This window comes from Aquarana catesbeiana, linkage group LG04 (assembly GCF_042186555.1).
Source record: "Aquarana catesbeiana isolate 2022-GZ linkage group LG04, ASM4218655v1, whole genome shotgun sequence".
NCBI lineage: Eukaryota > Metazoa > Chordata > Amphibia > Anura > Ranidae > Aquarana > Aquarana catesbeiana.
In genome coordinates, this window is record NC_133327.1 from 344,401,858 (window position 1) to 344,420,603 (window position 18,746).

Genomic DNA, 18,746 nt, shown 5'->3' on the forward strand with positions numbered 1-18,746 from the left:
CTGCACTCTCTGGGGACGGGATGAGTTCTGAGACCTTCCCCTTATAATGGTGGTCAAGGAGGGTTGCCAACCAGTAATCATCCTTCTCCTTTATGCCACGTATTCTTGGGTCCTTTCACAGGCTTTGAAGCATGAGGTTGCCCATGCGCCTCAAATTTGCAGAGGCTTGAGAAGCAGACTCCTTGGGGTCACTCAGAATGACAGCATCTGGAACTTCCTCCTCCCAGCCATGTACTACTCCCAAGGGTCCTGGGGTTGGAAAGCCATCGCTTACAGATAGACGCATGTCTTCCTCTTCTTCAAAGCCTATGAAAGTGTCAGAATCCTCCTCCTTATCCTCCTTTCCTCCTCCCCTCTCTCCAACTGTGTGTTCTGTGGCATAGGAATGATGGTGTCTGGATAAAGTGGGCCTTGAGAGGAAAGGAAGTTCTCCTCTTCCGCCTGCTGCTCTGCCTCCAGTGCCCTGTCCATTATGCCACGTAGAGTTTGCTCCAGCAGGAACACGACAGGGATTGTATCACTGATGCATGTACTGTCACTCCTCACCATCCTTGTGGCCTCCTCAAATGGTGACAATACAGTGCATGCATCCTTAATGATCAGCCATTGGGGTGGGGAAAAAAAGCCAAGGCAGCCTGAGCCCGTCATCGTGCCGTACTGGCACAGGTACTCGTTGATATCCAAAAACAAGGAATAAACTGCGCTATACCAAAAAAGAGAAAATGCATAGAAATCAGTCAGTGCAAAGAATGAAGAATGGATACAAAATAGCATCAGATAGTATCAACTTATAAATGTGCAAAATATTAATAAAGTCCGTAAACTCAACAAATTAGAAAGTCTATTATGGAGATGGGAAGAGTCCCCCGATATTTCTTAATAAAAACCACGTGCTTGGTTACCCTCCATTACGCTGTCCAGAGGATTGCTCCAGTGCTAGCCGCATACCCTGAGTTGGGTTTATATACATCCGGATACAGTTCACTACGTGCTTGGTTACCCTCCATTACACTGTCCAGAGGATTGCTCCAGTGCTAGCCGCATACCCTGAGTTGGGTTTATATACATGCTTGTTGTGCTTGCGATCTGGTAAGCACATATTCTAGGCGGTGGAGGATCACTGTGAGGGGTGTTTTCATTTCCTACCTTTTCACACTGGTTTCTATTAAGAAATATCGGGGGACTTTATTAATATTTTGCACATTTATAAGTTGATACTATCTGATGCTATTTTGTATCCATTCTTTGCACTGATTGATTTCTATGCATTTTCTCATTTATGTTATAGCGCAGTTTTTTCCTTGTTGTTTTTGTATGTTGTGAATATCTCACAGTTGAACTGCTGCTTTTGGAAGGGGTTTTTTATGTTAGCGCAGTGATTTTCTGTTTTACTCGTTGATATCCCTCTGCTGCATCTATAGGGCTGCATCATTCCCAAAGTTGCATTCCACCTGTTGGGCATGTCACAAATCAGGCGGTTTATGGGCAGGTAGAATTCACACTGAATTTTAGCCAACCGAGCACTGGCTGTGTATGACCGCCTGAAATGGCTACAGGCTCTTCTGGCCTGCTTTAGTACATCTTGCAACCCTGGGTACATACTTTGGAAATGCTGCTCCACCAAATTGAGGACGTGCCACGCATGACACATGTGTCAACTTTCCCTGTCTAAGGGCGGACAGGAGGTTTGAGCCATTATCGGACACCACCATTCCTGGCTCCAGCTGGCGTGGTGTGAACCACCTCTGGGCCTGTCCCTGCAGAGCTGCAAGAATCTCTGCTACGGTGTGGTTCCTGTCCCATAAACACACCAGCTGAAGCACTGCATGGCACCTTTTAGCCTGACTCTGGAAATAGCCCTTTGAACGCTTAGGGGGTACCTGATGTTCATAGGACAATTCTGCAGAGGAGGGCATGGAGGTGGCGGGGAAGGAGGGGGTATAGCTCACAGGTCTGGCATCATCACCACCAGCTGTATGGAGACGTGGGGGTACAACAAGCTGCAGCACCGAGCCCTGTCCTGCATCCTTTTGAGTTGCAAGCAGCGTTACCCAGTGTGCTGTGAACGAAATATATCGTCCCTGCCCATGCTTGCTGGACCACGTGTCAGCAGTAAGGTGGATTTTATGGCTGACTGCCTTGCCCAATGATCCCAGAACATTTCCTTCCACGTGATGGTAGAGAGATGGAACGGCCTTACGTGAAAAGTAGTAGCGACAGGGAACCTGCCATTGTGGTACAGCATATTGTGCAAATTCACGGAAAGAGGCAGAATCCACCAGGCCGAAAGGCAGAAGTTGGAGAGCCAACAGCTTTTACAAGCTTGCATTCAGATGCTAGGCATGTGGGTGGCAGGGACTGTATTTTTTTTTCGCTGCAGCAGATGGGGCAGAGAAATTTGCCAGCTACAGTCTACAGCTGGTGGTGTGCTGTTGGCAAATTCACAGAAAGGGGCAGAATCCACCAGGCTGAAAGGCAGAAGTTGGAGAGCCAACAGCTTTGACAAGCTTGCATTCAGATGCTAGGCATGTGGGTGGCAGGGACTGTATTTTTTTTTCGCTGCAGCAGATGGGGCAGAGAAATTTGCCGGCTACAGTCTACAGCTGGTGGTGTGCTGTTGGCAAATGTGCTGCTAGGACCTGGGACACCCTGTGCTATACCATCATCCCTGTCAGTGGAGGCTGCTGAGAGGTAATGACTCGGTACCACAGGGGCAGACTGAAGTGGGTAAGGAGGAGGAGGAGGGACAGACTTGTGCCCCTTTTGTGTGGCTTTTAGGTGCTCTTGCCAACGGGCTGAGTGGTTGAACATTAAATGCCTTGTTAAGCAAGTGGTACCCAAATGGTTGGTGTTTTTGCCATGTTTGATGTGCCTGAGACACAGTTTGCAGATAGCAACAGTGTGATCTGCTGCAGATGTGCTGAAAAAGGCCCAGACAGCTGAGCTTTGGGGAGTGGGCTGGGAAATAACAGCTGCAGAATGTGATGGAATAAGGTGGCTGCTCTCTACTCTTTCTTGATGTTGACCTCCTTGGGGTTGTGCCACCTCACCTTCAGTTTCCTCCTCTGATCTATCTGGCACCCAAGTCGCATCAGTGACCTCATCATCATCATCTCCATCTCCTCCATCTTCATCATTACCACTGGAAACAACTTGGCAATACGCTGTGGCTTGGGGAACATGAATGCCAATTTGTCTACCAATGTTCCTCCCTCTCTCGGCTCATGTTCCTGTCATCCTCAACCTCATAACCAACATCTGAATCCAGTAATGGCTGGGCATCATCAAGGAGCAAGTGGCTGATACTGTGGTCAAATAACTCAGCTGACTCCTCAATGGCTGATTTTGGGGCTATGGCAGGAATAGATGTGGCCAAGCAGGCAGGTTTATCCACTCTGGCAACTGCAGGGGATTGCACACTTGTCTCTGCTTGCGTGACAGAGGATGAGGAGGATGAAGAAGGTTTAGTAAGCCATTCCACCACCTCCTCTGCATGCTGTGTCTAAACAGAGGAAATGATGCTCTGCCTGAGGACTGACCACGTCCACCTTTGCCTGTGGACACATTTGTTGCTGGCCCCCTTACAGTGCCAAGGGAACGTCTGCCTCTCCTTCTTGTCCTCCCAGACATTATTGGGAGGGAGGGGGCAGTGCTTATAAGCAAATGTAAAGAAGAAATTGAAATCTGTATGTAGATGCACTTTAATCAATGTAAAGAGGTGTTTGGTGCACTTTAATTTGAGTACTCACACTACACAGACACACTCCATGGATACACTATAATATACTGCAATATAATGCTCCAAACATACAGTGACGCACAGAACTATATGGCGTTAAACTGGCAGTAACACACACAAAACTATATGTGGTTAAACTGGCAGTAACGCACACAGAACTATATGGTGTTAAACTGGCAGTAACGCACACAGAACTATATGGCGTTTTACTGGCAGTAACAAACGCAAAACGATATGACATTAAACTGGCAGTAACGCACACAAAACTATATGGCGTTAAACTGGCAGTAACGCACACAGAAGTAAATGGCGTTAAACTGGCAGTAACGCACAAAACTATATGACGTTAAACTGGCAGTAAAGCACACAAAACAATATGGTGTTAAACTAGCAGTAACGCACGCAAAACTATATGGAGTTAAACTGTCAGTAACGCACACAGGACTATATGATGTTAAACTGGCAGTAATGCACGCAAAACGATATGGCGTCAAACTGGCAGTAATGCACACAGAAGTAAATGGCGTTAAACTGGCAGTAATGCACACAAAACAATATAGCGTTAAACTAGCAGTAACGCACATAGAAGTAAATGGCATTGAACTGGCAGTAATGCACACAAAACGATATGGCTTTAAAATGGCCGTAATGCACATAAAACTATATGGCATTAAACTGGCAGTAACGCACACAGAATTATATGGTGTTAAACTGGCAGTAATGTACACAGAACTATATGACATTAAACTGGAAGTAACGCACATAAAGCAATATGGCGTTAAACTGGCAGTAACACACACAAAACCATATGGCGTTAAACTGGCAGTAACACACACAGAAGTAAATGGTGTTAAACTGCCAGTAACACACACAAAACGATATGGCATTAAACTGGCCATAATGCACCTAAAACTATATGGCGTTAAACTGCCAGTAATGCCCACAGAATTATACGCACGCAAAACGAAATAGCGTTAAACTGGTAGTAACGCACACAGAAGTAAATGGCGTCAAACTGGCAGTAACGCACAAAACTATATGGCGTTAAACTGTCAGTAATGCACACAAAGCGATATGGTGTTAAACTGGCAGTAACGCACACAGAACTAAATGGCATTAAACTGGCAGTAATGCACACAGAACTATATGGCGTTAAACTGGCAGTAATGCACACAGAACTATATGGCGGTAAACTGGCAGTAATGCACACAGAATAAAATGGCGTTAAACTGGCAGTAATGCAATCAAATAGACAGTGTTCAACCATCACTACACTGACGTTATCTGAACTGTCCCTACTCTAGCTATACACTAATATACAGATTACTGACACGGCCTCACTACACTACAGGGAAAATATCTGAACTGTCCCTACTCTAGCTGCACACTATGCAAAGCTGAATGATGGTCCTCCTCACTACACTCACACTATCCCTAGACTTACACTAAACTAATATTCTACACTGACAATTGAAGCAAAATAGCAAAGTATAGCACACAAACTAACTAATAGCACTGAACAGAGCCCTGTTCTACCTCTCTCCACGCCAAAATCACACTGAAAATGGCTGCCATTGAAAGAATACTCTTATATTGTGGGGCGGGAATGAGCCATGATTGGATAAAGTCATGATGACAGTGCCCAATCATGACTCTGACAGTGCTCTGTGCCCCGATTGGCTGAAGCTTTCACTGCTTCAGCCAATCAGGCCCTGCAATGCACTGTTCAGCGCCGCAATGCGAACGAAACGATGGAACGACCTGTTTGTTCGATTGTTTGCCGAACGGCCGAACAACAAAAGTTTGGCCCGAACATTCGCCCATCCCTATTGCTGATTGCTGAACAGGAGCAGATGTGAACAAGGCCTTTAATTTATCGAAAGCAGTTTGAGCCTCCTGAGACCACTGAAAATGGGTATGTTGACGGGTCATCTGGGTAATTGGGGCAATGATGCCGGAAAAGTCTTTAATAAATCTTCGATAGAAGTTTACAAACCCCACAAATCTTTGAATGCCCTTTTTATCGGTGAGAGCTGGCCATTCCAGGATGGTGAATACCTTCTGAGGATCCATGGCCACTCCATCTGTAGAAATTATTAATCCTAGAAATTGAATGGTTGTTCTTTCAAAGTCACACTTCTCTGCTTTTGCATAAAGTCTGTGTTTCGTTAGTGTGATAAAACAGAAAAAAACTACGCTATAATAATAATGAGTGGAAACAATATGTGAATACATAGAAATCAATTGGTATATAGAAACGAAGAAGGGTCAGTAGGTGAGTGACCATAGAAATCATCCATAAAGACAGAGGAAGTCCAAATACAAAAGACATAAATCACTCAATCATTCCCAGTGAAGGCTGTGTAGAGAACATGGGATAAATCACCACTTGTTGTGATCCACCACCACATAGATTTCACCTCCTTGGGAGGTTGACGCTCTGACGTCATCACGACCTTTGATGTGAATGGGTGCATGCAACGCCGGCCGGTGAACTGTTTTTATGCTATACATTCTTGTAAGTGCAATTCCTTTTTTAAATAAACCTTATAAGCGGATTTACACTATGGCCAGTTTTCTTTTACCTCCATGATCCTGAGCCTGGGTTGGTGTATGGGCCATCATCTGCCGTACTTCCTAGTCCACACTGAGCATGGAGAAGTAGCGCCATTGGTTCGGCATCTTCAGCTTACACACAGGCTTACTTAGCTTGCCTTCTTGTAAGAGTGAAATCTATGTGGTGGTGGATCACAAAGAGTGGTGTTTTATCCCATGTTCTCTACACAGCCTTCACTGGGAATGATTGAGTGATTTATGTCTTTTGTATTTGGACTTCCTCTGTCTTTATGGATGATTTCTATGGTCACTCACCTACTGACCCTTCTTCGTTTCTATACACCAATTGATTTCTATGTATTCACATATTGGTTCCACTCATTATTATTATAGCACAGTTTTTTTCTGTTTTATTGTTGTTTTGTGTATATCTCACAATTTAAACTGCTGCTGGCAGGGTTTTTGTAGCTCGGTATTTTTTCTTTTCCGTTTCCTTAGTGTGGACAGAACCTTTTTAACATAAGTTCTGTGTAGCTCCGAAGTGGCAGAGAAAATAAGAATATCATCCAAGTAAACGATCAGGAAGTGATCCAGGGATTCTCTAAAAATATTGTTTACAAAATGCTGAAAGGTGGCTGGGGCATTACACAGTCCAAATGGTATAACCAGATATTTGAAGTGCCCAGAGCGAGTTCAAAAGACTGTTTTCCACTCATCTCCCTCATGGATGTGCACAAGATTGTAAGCACCCCGTAAGTCTAGTTTGATAAAGATCTTGGTATCACAAAACCTCTTCAAGAGCTTAGGGACGAGAGGAAGAGGATAACGGTTTGATAGTAATTTTGTTGAGCTCCCTATAATCCACACATGGCCTTAGAATATGGTCTTTCTTTTGTACAAAGAAGATCCCAGCAACGGCTAGAGAGGAGGAAGGATGAATGAACCCCTTTTCTAGGTTCTCATCAATGTACTGACGTAAAGTCTCGAGTTCAGTCTCTGAGAGTGGTAATATTCATCCAAATGGAATTTATGCACCCGATAACAACTTGATTGGACAATCGTAAGAGCGGTGAGGTGGTAATGTATCTGCTTTCTTTTTATTGAAATTGTCCAAGAAATCGTGGTAAACTGCAGGAAGGTCTTGGCTGGTGTTGGAAGTTGGTTGAACGGTGAGGCAGCTGGCGGGTGACACAGATTCGGGAATGAAAAAGGACTCAAGACAGTATTTTGATGTGAAGAGGATCTCCCCTTTAATCCAGTCAATCTGTGGATTGTGGGCCCGTAACCACGGAATTCCCAGGATCACAGGGAGCATTGGTGAACAGAGAACATCACAGCGAAGAAACTCTTGATGACCAGATTTAGTCAAGGTAAGTATGGTCTACAGTCTCTTGTGTAATGGGCCCAGATCTAGGGATGGTGCCATCAGCCAAATGAACTTCAAGTCTTTGTTTTTTGGCTTGAAGAGAAACACAAAGTTTTCTTGCTAAGGATATGTCCATGAAGCAACTGCATGCCCCGGAGTCAACAATTGCTGCTAGTCTGACCTCCCCTTCTGCCACCTGTAACGAGATATGAAGAATGAGGTGAGTCGAGGAAGATCCAGAAACTTGGAAGCACGTAGACCTACGGGGGGAATCTGCTCATCCTTCAGAGCCTCAGATAGTCCCAACCGATATTGGTTTTTGAGGGCGGCCTCATTCCACCCTGTGTCCGCAGGCCATCTGCAAAAATCTACTGTATAGCCCTCTGCAGGGTGCCGCCCTTGCTGTAAAGTATGAAGGGCAGATTCAACAGTGGCCATGCATTGCAGATCATCCTATAATAAGGACATGGCCTCAAAAAATGCATTCTCTGAGTTGATAACTGAACTCTCCTGCTCCAGCAGGTGATGGACCCAAGACTGAGGTTCATCTGACAACCGAGAGATAATGAACCTCACTTTAACAGTCTCTAGAGAAAAAGTTCTTGGCTGAGAGGCCAGGAATAGCATTTTTGAACAATCTGAACTTTCTCCGGTCACTCTTGGGAGTTGGGATCATCACAGTAGGAGCAGGAGCCATGCGTTCTTGGGTGAATTAAGTGACTGCAGTGGTGGATTAGGAGTTGCTGTAGCAGAAGACATCATCAGGTTCTGTATATGACCCTCCAACTGGAAATATCCATCCTTTAGGTTTGTCACTGCTTGGGTAAGGGCTGCGACTTTCTGGCACAAAGCCTCAAGCGGGGAAGCAACTCCATCAGCCTCTGACATACTGGTTGGATGATGCTGTCACATACCTGGTCAGAGGCCGAAGTGCTGAGAGGGCTTCCCTTGCGGCTAAGTGCAGAGAGCCCTTGAAGGTGGTAATAGGGAGTGCTGTGCTCAGAGAAGCAGGGGTTGCCAGCTAAGACAGGCTGATGGAATGTCCGCTGGATGGCTGACAAGAGGGTGCACTGCTGGGCAGGAGTCCCTCAGGAGCTTCAGGTGAGACTTGGCAGCTGGGAGAGCCAAGAGCAGGGTCAGGAGCCAGGCCAGAAATCATGTACAGAAGGTCATCCAGGTGAAAGGCAACAAGCAGAGTCAGAAATCAGCCGGAGTCATACACTGGTAATCAGGAAGAAGCAGAGTCAGGAGAGCAAGCCAGGAGTCAAACACGGATCAGCAGCAGGGATGAGCCTGCGGTTTGAGTCGAATGTAAGTTTGACTCAAACATTGGGTGTTCATTTGCTCACAAATGAACCGAACATATGGGGCATTCGCGGCAAATTCGAGCGCAGCAGAATGCCCCATAATGCACTGCGAGATCACACTGCATTGACGTCTGATGTTTGGCCAAAGCATGCACCTGACCTGCATGCTTTGGCCAATCACAACACACTCTGCTGCGAGAGCCACAATTGGCCAAAGGCAGGGTGCATTTGGCCAATCATGGCTCAGGGGGACTAAGTCCATGCCCCACACTATATAAGGCTGCTTACATAGCGGCCATGTATAGTGTGTGGACAGCGATAGACTGAGCTAGATTAGGCAGGCAGGTTAGTGGTGTGCAAGCAGTGTATTCAGTGGCGTCTCCAGCTTTCATATTTAGGGGGGGCACATGGGGGTAAAGGAACAAAACTAGGGGGGCAACTATAAAATGCAATGAGCTCCCTTCCTACTGTATTGGGCCCCCCCCCGGGGTGGCAGAAAACAAGAGATATATGTCACCAGCATACCAAGAAAATATAAGGGTCCAAAGCAGTGGGAGAACTATCAGGGTTGCAAAGGTTGTCTTGCCACCGGGCCCTGGTGTTCTGCCACTGTGGGGTTCCCCAGCCTCCTCTTGCTGTCCTGCCCCTACTATTGACAGCGCTGGTCTGGCATCTCTTGGAATTTACAGTTTGTTTTTTCAGTGACTGAGAGTCCTGGTGGAGTCCTATCTGCAACTCGCTCTTCTCCCTGCCAATGAGGATGCAGGGGAAGGAGCAGATCGGGCGGCCGTGGTTGTGTGAACGCTCGCATTATGCAGTGTCAGCGAGCAGAGGGAGGGGGGAGGAATCACCCACAGGAGCTGACTGGGAACGCTCTCCCTCTTAAACATTGCCTTTTTGTAAAAAAAAAAAAAAAATGTTTTTTTTTAAGTGGGGGCACATGGTGGGACACAGCATAATGTTGGGGGGTCAGGGCCCCTCTGGCCCCCCCTAGGGACGCCATTGAGTGTATTTAATATATATACAGTCTAATATATATATATATATATATATACAGTATCTCACAAAAGTGAGTACACCCCTCACATTTTTGTCAATATTTTATTATATTCATTCATTCATATTCCTTTTCATGCGACAACACTGGAGAAATTACACTTTGCTACAATATAATGTAGTGAGAGTACAGCTTGTATAACAGTGTAAATTTGCTATCCCCTCAAAATAACTCAACACACAGCCATTAATGTCTAAACCGCTGGAAACAAAAGTGAGTACACCCTTAAGTGAAAATGCCAAAATTGGGCCCAAAGTTTCAATATTTTGTGTGACCACCATTATTTTCCAGCACTGCCTTAACCCTCTTGGGCATGGAGTTCACCAGAGCCTCACAGGTTGCCTCTGGAGTCCTCTTCCACTCCTCCATGATGACATTACTGAGCTGGTGGACGTTAGAGACCTTGCGCTCCTCCACCTTATGTTTGAGGATGCCCCACAGATGCTCAATAGGGTTTAAGTCTGAAGACATGCTTGGCCAGTCCATCACCTTCATCATCACGCAATGTTTTTTTTATCTATGTTGCCAGGACCCAACAATACATTACAGCCGCAAGCAATATGAAATGACATTTTTTCCTTTAGAAATGTCATTTTGCTGCAGTACTGTAATAAACATCGAAAGGATGCGCTACTTTACAGGCAGACTAAGGGGACCTCCCCAGGCACGATATTTAAAGGAATATTTCATTTTTATTTTTTTCACTTTAAGCATTATTAAAATCATTGCTCCTGAAAAAATGTTTTGTTTCGGTGCGAACCGAACCGGGGGGTGTTCGGCTCATCCCTAATCAGCAGGCAGAAGCAAAGTCAAAGGAACAAGCCAAGGGTCAAAGCCAGGAATGCAGACAAGACAGGTCAAGGCAAGCTGGGTTGGTAACAGGAAATCCAATATCAGGAACAGGAACACAGGAACTCACAAGGAAAGCTGAAGATCATCCAGCAGCTAATGACTCATGCTGCTGGCTTTAAATAGGCCACTGAGCTCCAGAATCTGTCACGCATTGCATGCACTTTGGCGTATGTCGCCCATGCGCACCGGCACATGAATTCTCCCGGCCATTCTTGCTCCTCCGTGCATGCTCATTCGTATTGGTGAATTTCTAAGTGCCAATGGAGAATTCCTATGTGCTAATGGAGAATTCCTATGTGTCAATCTTCTACGAACCATTCTCTGAAACTGGTTCCCACAGGTCCGGGGCAGCTGTGGTCCACATTCAAAATGGGTCCTGTGCATCTTTGGGTCCGATTTCAGGAGCGAATTCAGGCAAAAGTTTGGACCTGAATCGCACTTTCAGACATTGCATTTGGCACTATTCCCAGGTCTTGCCTTGAACTCCACCTCACAAAGCTCTGGGCTAACTTCTTTAACCTTTGTACCATAAGACTCAATCTTCTCCTCCCAGGGTTTCCAAAAGTGTGGAGCATCCCTCCACAAACATCCAGTACTACTGCAGGGCCTACCCCCACAGCACAGTGTTTTTATCTCTATTTTTGCTAAGATGCAATAACCCACCTCACTGCAACTGTCAGCTCCTTCTGACCCAGCTTCTGGCAGGGCATTGTCTGCGGAGGGAAGCAGTTATCTCTCACAGGAACCTAATGAAACACTGACTCATTACTTACTGGATACACTGAAGGCAAATGTCCAGACACCGAACATTTACAATAGGCAACCAGGTGTCTATCTTTACCTTTACCAGGTATGAATCCTTCTGACATGACTTCTTGGGTGAAGGACAGGAATTCTGCCATTTCTTTGTCACTTCCCAGCCCTTCCAGCGTGCAAGATCTGTCTGCTGCTGTGTCATGTGCGCTCTCAACTATATGGCTTAATTCACACTGGAGATGATGCCCATGTAGCTCTTACCTCCAAAGGGGCAGCTGAGAATATGCCTAGCCACCCCCCCCCCTTGCCTAAAGGCTGACAGTCACACAAACACAGTCCCACATAGGGTGAACATGATGCTTTGTACAGTGATTCTAAGTTACATGTGCTGCATGCAGGCAGTCCATTAAATCTCTATTAGGATGCAGTTGCTACACAAATAATGAGTGTTCTGGGCAGCTCGCTTGCAGCGCACACCTCGCATGTGCGATCTCCTGAGGGTGACAATGTAATCGTAATGATACCCCACATGCAGATCACAAGTGTAGTGTGTATTCTAAATTCTGCTATATTTCTTTGGTAAAAAATAACCCAAAACAGTATATTATTTAGTCTGTATGAAAGTTATAGTTACAAGCTATGGTATATACAGTATCTCACAAAAGTGAGGACACCCCTCACATTTTTGTAAATATTTTATTATATCTTTTCATGAGACAACACTGAAGAAATAATACTTTGCTACAATGTAAAGTAGTGAGTGTACAGCTTGTATAACAGTGTAAATTTGCTGTCCCCTCAAAATAAATCAACATACAGCCATTACTGTCTATACCTGCTGGCAACAAAAGTGAGTACACCCCAAAGTGAAAATGTCCAAATTGATCTCAAAGTGTCAATATTTTGTGTGGTCACCATTATATTTCCAGCACTGCCTTAACCTTCTTGGGCATGGAGTTCAACAGAGCTTCACAGGTTGCCAATGGAGTCCTCTTCTACTCCTTCATGATGACATTACGGAGCTGGTGGATGTTAGAGACCTTGTGCTCCTCCACCTTTCGTTTGAGGATGCCCCACAGATGCTCAATAGGGTTTAGGTCTGGGGATATGCTTGGCAAGTCCATCACCTTTACCCTCATCTTCTTTAGCAAGGCAGTGGTTGTCTTGGAGGTGTGTATGGGGTCTTTATCATGTTGGAATACTGCCCTGCGGCCCAGTCTCTGAAGGAAGGGGATCATGCTCTGCTTCAGTATGTCACAGTACATGTTGGCATTCATGGTTCCCTTAATGAACTGTAGCTCGCCAGTAGCACTCATGAAGCCCCAGACCATAACACTCCCACCGCCATGCTTGACTGTAGGCAAGACACACTTGTCTTTGTACTCATCACCTGGTTGCTGCCATACACGATTGACACCATCTGAACCAATTAAGTTTATCTTTGTCTCATCAGACAACAGGACATGGTACCAGTAATCCATATCCTTAGTCTGCTTGCCTTCAGCAAACTGTTTGCGGGCTTACTTGTGCATCTTCTTTAGAAGAGGCTTCCTTCTGGGAAGTCAGCCATGCAGACCAATTTGATGCAGTGTGCGGCGTATGGTCTGAGCACTGACAGGCTGACCCCCCCACCCCTTCAACCTCTGCAGCAATGCTAGCAGCGCTCATATGTCTATTTCCCAAAGACAACCTCTGGATATGACGCTGTGCACTTGCACTCAACTCCTTTGGTCGACCATGGCGAGACCTGTTCTGTCCCACCGCCATGCTTGACTGTAGGCAAGACACACTTGTCTTTGTACTCATCACCTGGTTGCTGCCATACACGATTGACACCATCTGAACCAATTAAGTTTATCTTTGTCTCATCAGACAACAGGACATGGTACCAGTAATCCATATCCTTAGTCTGCTTGCCTTCAGCAAACTGTTTGCGGGCTTACTTGTGCATCTTCTTTAGAAGAGGCTTCCTTCTGGGAAGTCAGCCATGCAGACCAATTTGATGCAGTGTGCGGCATATGGTCTGAGCACTGACAGGCTGACCCCCCCACCCCTTCAACCTCTGCAGCAATGCTAGCAGCGCTCATATGTCTATTTCCCAAAGACAACCTCTGGATATGACGCTGTGCACTTGCACTCAACTCCTTTGGTCGACCATGGCGAGACCTGTTCTGAGTGGAACCTGTCCTGTTAAACCGCTGTATGGTCTTGGCCACCATGCTGCAGCTCATTTTCAGGGTCTTAGCAGTCTTCTTATAGCCTAGGCCATCTTTATGTAGAGCAACAATTCTTTTTTCCAGATCCTCAGATAGTTCTTGGTCATGAGGTGCCATGTTGAACTTCCAGTGACAAGTATGAGAGAGCAAGAGCGATAACACCAAATTTAATACACTTGGTCCACATTCACACCTGAGACCTTGTAACACTAACGAGTCATATGACACCAGGGAGGGAAAATGGCTAGTTGAGCCCAATTTGGACATTTTCACTGAGGGATGTACTCACTTTTGTTGCCAGCGGTTTAGACATTAATGGCTGTGTGTTGAGTTATTTTGAGGGGACAGAAAGTTTATACAGAAAATTTTACAAGCTGTACACTTACTACTTTACATTGTAGCAAAATGTCATTTCTTCAGTGTTGTCACATGAAAAGATTTAATAAAATATTTACAAAAATGTGAGGGGTGCACTCATTTTTGTGAGATACTTTATATATTTGGAAAATTGATCAATCCTAATGTACTGACTGCCAGTCTTATTTCTTGAGGTCTTAAAATGCCAGGACAATACAAATACCCCCAATGACCTTTTTTTGGAAAGTAGAGAATCCAAGATATTTAGTAAGAGGCATGGTAAGTTTTTCAAGTTGTCATTTTTGTCACATATTTTCAGAAAATTAAGAAATTGAATAATTGTTTTCACAAAGTTGTTATTTTAGCAAATTATGTCTCATACACAAACAGCATAGGCATATGTATAATTACACCACAAAACACATTCTGCTATGCCTCTCGAGTATAGGGATACTACATGTGTGAGACTTTTTTACAGCCTAGATACGTAGAGAGGCCAAGATCCAAGGAGCACCTTTGGGCTTCTAAGAAGCATAAATTACACATAAATTGCGCATCCAATTTCCTGACTAACCATCACATTTTTGGAGGCACTGCAGCACAGAATGGTGGAAACACCCACAAAATGACCCCATTTTGGAAAGCAAACACTTTGATGTATTTTATAAGAGGCATAATAAGGCTTTTTAAAATTACATTTTTTTGGAAAATGCAGGAAAGAAAAAACATTTTTTTTCCAATGATGTCAATTAATAAGACATTTCTAACACACAGCAATAGGCATATTTAGAATTACACCTCAAAACACATTCTGCTACTCCTCCCAAGTATGGGGATACTACGTGTGAGACTTTTTCACAGGCTAGCCACACAGAGAGGCCCAAAATCCAAAGAGCACATTTAGGCTTACTAGGAGCACTGTGACTTCTCTTTAAAATGGTCAAAGTCATTGCAGCCTTGGACATCAATTGCATCTTTGGCAAGTCATTGCGACCTTGGGATCACTTATGAACCATGCATTTGATGACTTTTTTTTATATATACAATTTTATTAATTTTCATATTATACAAAATATTCATACATTTATTCATAACAAAATCTTTCCTCAATGCAATATTTATACCTCCCTCTTCTCCCACCCCCTTCCCCTTCACCCCTCACCTCCTCCCCCTCCTCTATCCCAAATATGAGCACATCTCTCTTTCACCTTTGACCCTAATTAGTCCACTTGGCTTTTAATCCTCAAGTCCGTATATCTTCTTGTATTCTTAAATTCTAACCAGCGTTTGCATATATTTACACATCTTTTAATTTTATCTTTCCCAGCATGGTTTAACTCTTCCATATTGTGCATTGATCCTACCTTTCTCACCCATTCACCTAACATAGGGCATTCTGGGTTTAACCAATATCTTGGGATTAAACTTTTTGCTGCACTTATCAGATGGGATATCAGAGTTTTTTTATATCCTTTGAGTGTTAATTTAGTACCATGCAATAGATAGGTTTCAGGGTTTTTAGGCATATTCATTCCTGATATCTTCTGAGTCAGTTGTATGATCTACTGCCTGGATTTTCAGGCATTCCCACCAGAGGTGAATCATTGTCCCTCTTGACCCACATCCCCTCCAGCATAGCAGTGATTTCTCTGGTTGGAATTTGTGTATTTTAATGGGTGTTAAGTACCATCTTGATAAGCACTTGTAGTTAATCTCTCTCGTATTGCTATCTATAGCTGTTCTCTTCACTAATTTCAATAATTTTCCTTTTTCTTGTTCGCTCCATTTTGTGCCGAGCTCCACTTCCCATCGCTCCAGAAAAGATGAAACTGCTGGCTCTATCATTCTGTTGATAATCTTATAATTCTGGGAAGTACAGTGCTTCCAGTTGCATCGCCTGGGGGGGGCGGGGGGTCAGGGCCGCACCTGGGTGACACATGCCAGAGGGGTGACACCTGTGGGCAGTGGCATCACATGGTCCGCACACACCCCTACACTGTGATCTGTGTCTCTCCGTCTGTGTCCCTTAGCAGAGCAGACCAAAGCTGCCTCCTCCTCTTTGTTTACATGTCCAAGGAGGGACACACAGCTGTGCATATCCTGCGCTGTTCTGGGGTCTGTGTATTGTATTTGTAGTTGGACATGTGCATAATGGGAGAGGAGGGGGTGACTACTAGCACAAGTGGAGAGGGGGGTCTGCACTGGGGGGGGTCTATGCTGATGGAGGAGGGGTCTGCACTGAGGGGGGTCTATGTTGATGTAGGGGTCTTCACTGAGGGGGGGTCTATGTTGATGGAGGGGGTCTGCACTGGGGGGTCTATGCTGATGGAGGGGGGTCTGCACTGAGGGGGTCTATGCTGATGGAGGGGGGTCTGCACTGAGGGGGGTCTATCCTGATGGAGGGGGGTCTGCACTGAGGGGGTCTATGCTGATGGAGGGGGTCTGCACTGAGGGGGGTCTATGCTGAGTGAGGGGGTTCTATACTGAGTGAGGGGGTCTATACTGAGAAGGAGGGGGTCTGTACTGAGGGGGGAGATCTATACTGATGGAGGGGGGTCTGTACTGATGGAGAGGGATCTATACTGTGCAAGGGGGGGTCTGTACTTAATGGGGGGTTATACTGAGGAAAGGGGGTCTGTACTGAGTAAGAGGGGTCTGTAGTTATTGGAGCGGGGTCTGTACTGAGGGAGTGGGGTCTGTACTATAGGGGGACTATAGTTGGTGGAGGGGGGGTTAAACCAATTTTTTCCGCACCGGGTGACACCAACCCTAGTGACGCCACTGAGTGCTTCGGGATTATCTCTATAAAGTGTTTTAATTGTCTATATCTCAGCTCATTTATCGATAAGATATCACACTTGTATCTTAATTCCTATATCGTGCAAATCCCCCTTCTTTCATAATATCTTTTAATCATGCATCTTTTTCAATATATTAAAATAACTCTGTGGAATTTGTATCAGGATCATTTGGAACTTATATTGTACTTTTGGTACGTTCCCCAATTTTATAATGTTTAATGTTTAATGTCCTATATAGGAGAGTGCTCTCCTTGAGATCTTCCTTACTTCATCCTTTATTTAATTTATCAACTGGATATAACTCATTTGATATAAATCATTCCATCTTGCTGTTAAATATATCCCTAGATATTTACTTTTTTTTTCTGCCATTTAAATGGGAATTTTTCTTGTAGGCATCATTCTTCTTTTTTGTCTATATTAATATTCATTATTTCTGACTTTGATGGATTTATTTTAAAATTTGATAACTCTCCATATTCTTTCAGTTTCTTCATTATATTAGGTAATGTTGTTCTAGGGTTCGAGACATAAAATAAAATATCATCCGCATATGCTGCCACCTTAAATTTCTCATCTTCTATTTACACCCCCTTTATATCTGAGTTGTTTCTGATGGTTGCAAGTAGTAGCTCCAACGTTAATATGAATAACAAAGGAGATAGGGGACAGCCCTGTCTCATCCCGTTGCTCAAATCAAAGACAAGGTCCCATTCACCCTCACCGCTGCCGATGGCTGCACATACAATGCCTCAATCCATTGGATCATTCTTTGTCCAATTCCTTACTCCTCTAATGTCGCTGACATGAACCCCCAGTCAGCCCTGTCAAATGCTTTTTCAGCATCTATTGACAGCAATAGTCCTGGGCATAGGCATTTCATGACTTGACAGATCGCTGGAGAGCACAACGGTTTGTGACAGTTGTCATTCACGCATACTTTAAATGTAACTGTTTTGGGAAATTGGATTTAGATCATTGTCAGAAGGCAATATATTTATTTGGCAAGATGTCAGCCGGACTAATTTTAGCAGTATTGTTTCTGGCAACAACACTCTCTTCATGCTTCTTGGCAGCCATTGGCTCTTTCACTGCACTAAGAGCTGGCTCTTCACTCTCTGTTGCTGTGGTTACTGCAGAGCTCCCTATATTGCAGACACAAAGTCCATAGAGACTTACAAATCCCCAGCAAAAAGATGCACTTTCACTTTATTGTCTTCTCTCACTTCAACTCTTGAGAGTTATATGACACCTGCAATACACAACACACTGTGCCTTGCAATGGCTTATTTTAGCATAGAGTAAGCTGTTTTTCACACAAACTTACATTCCACTTTTGCCCACATCCTCCACCAAGTGTAGAGCTTTAGTGATTAAATCCACTCATCATCTTTGTGTTAAAGGGCTTTCTGCCCTTCAATTATTATTCAATTCCAGCATCACTTTAAACAGAATAAGATGGGGGGGGGGGTGTCCGGCTCCATGGATGGCTGCCTTCTGCTGAAGCTCCTCCACATCTCCAGCTACATAAGTGGCTCCAGCCCGGTAAGTGGGGCGACATCTGTCCAATTCAGCATAACATATTCTTCCCAGCACAAGGGCGACATGCCCCGGTGGCGCAAGGCTTTAGAAACTGACAGACTTTTACCCGGCCCACAGTCCGGTGATGATCCAAATTGGCACCGACGACACCCAGAGCGGCTTTCCTGATCACTCCACGGAGCAAGGTACCCACGCTC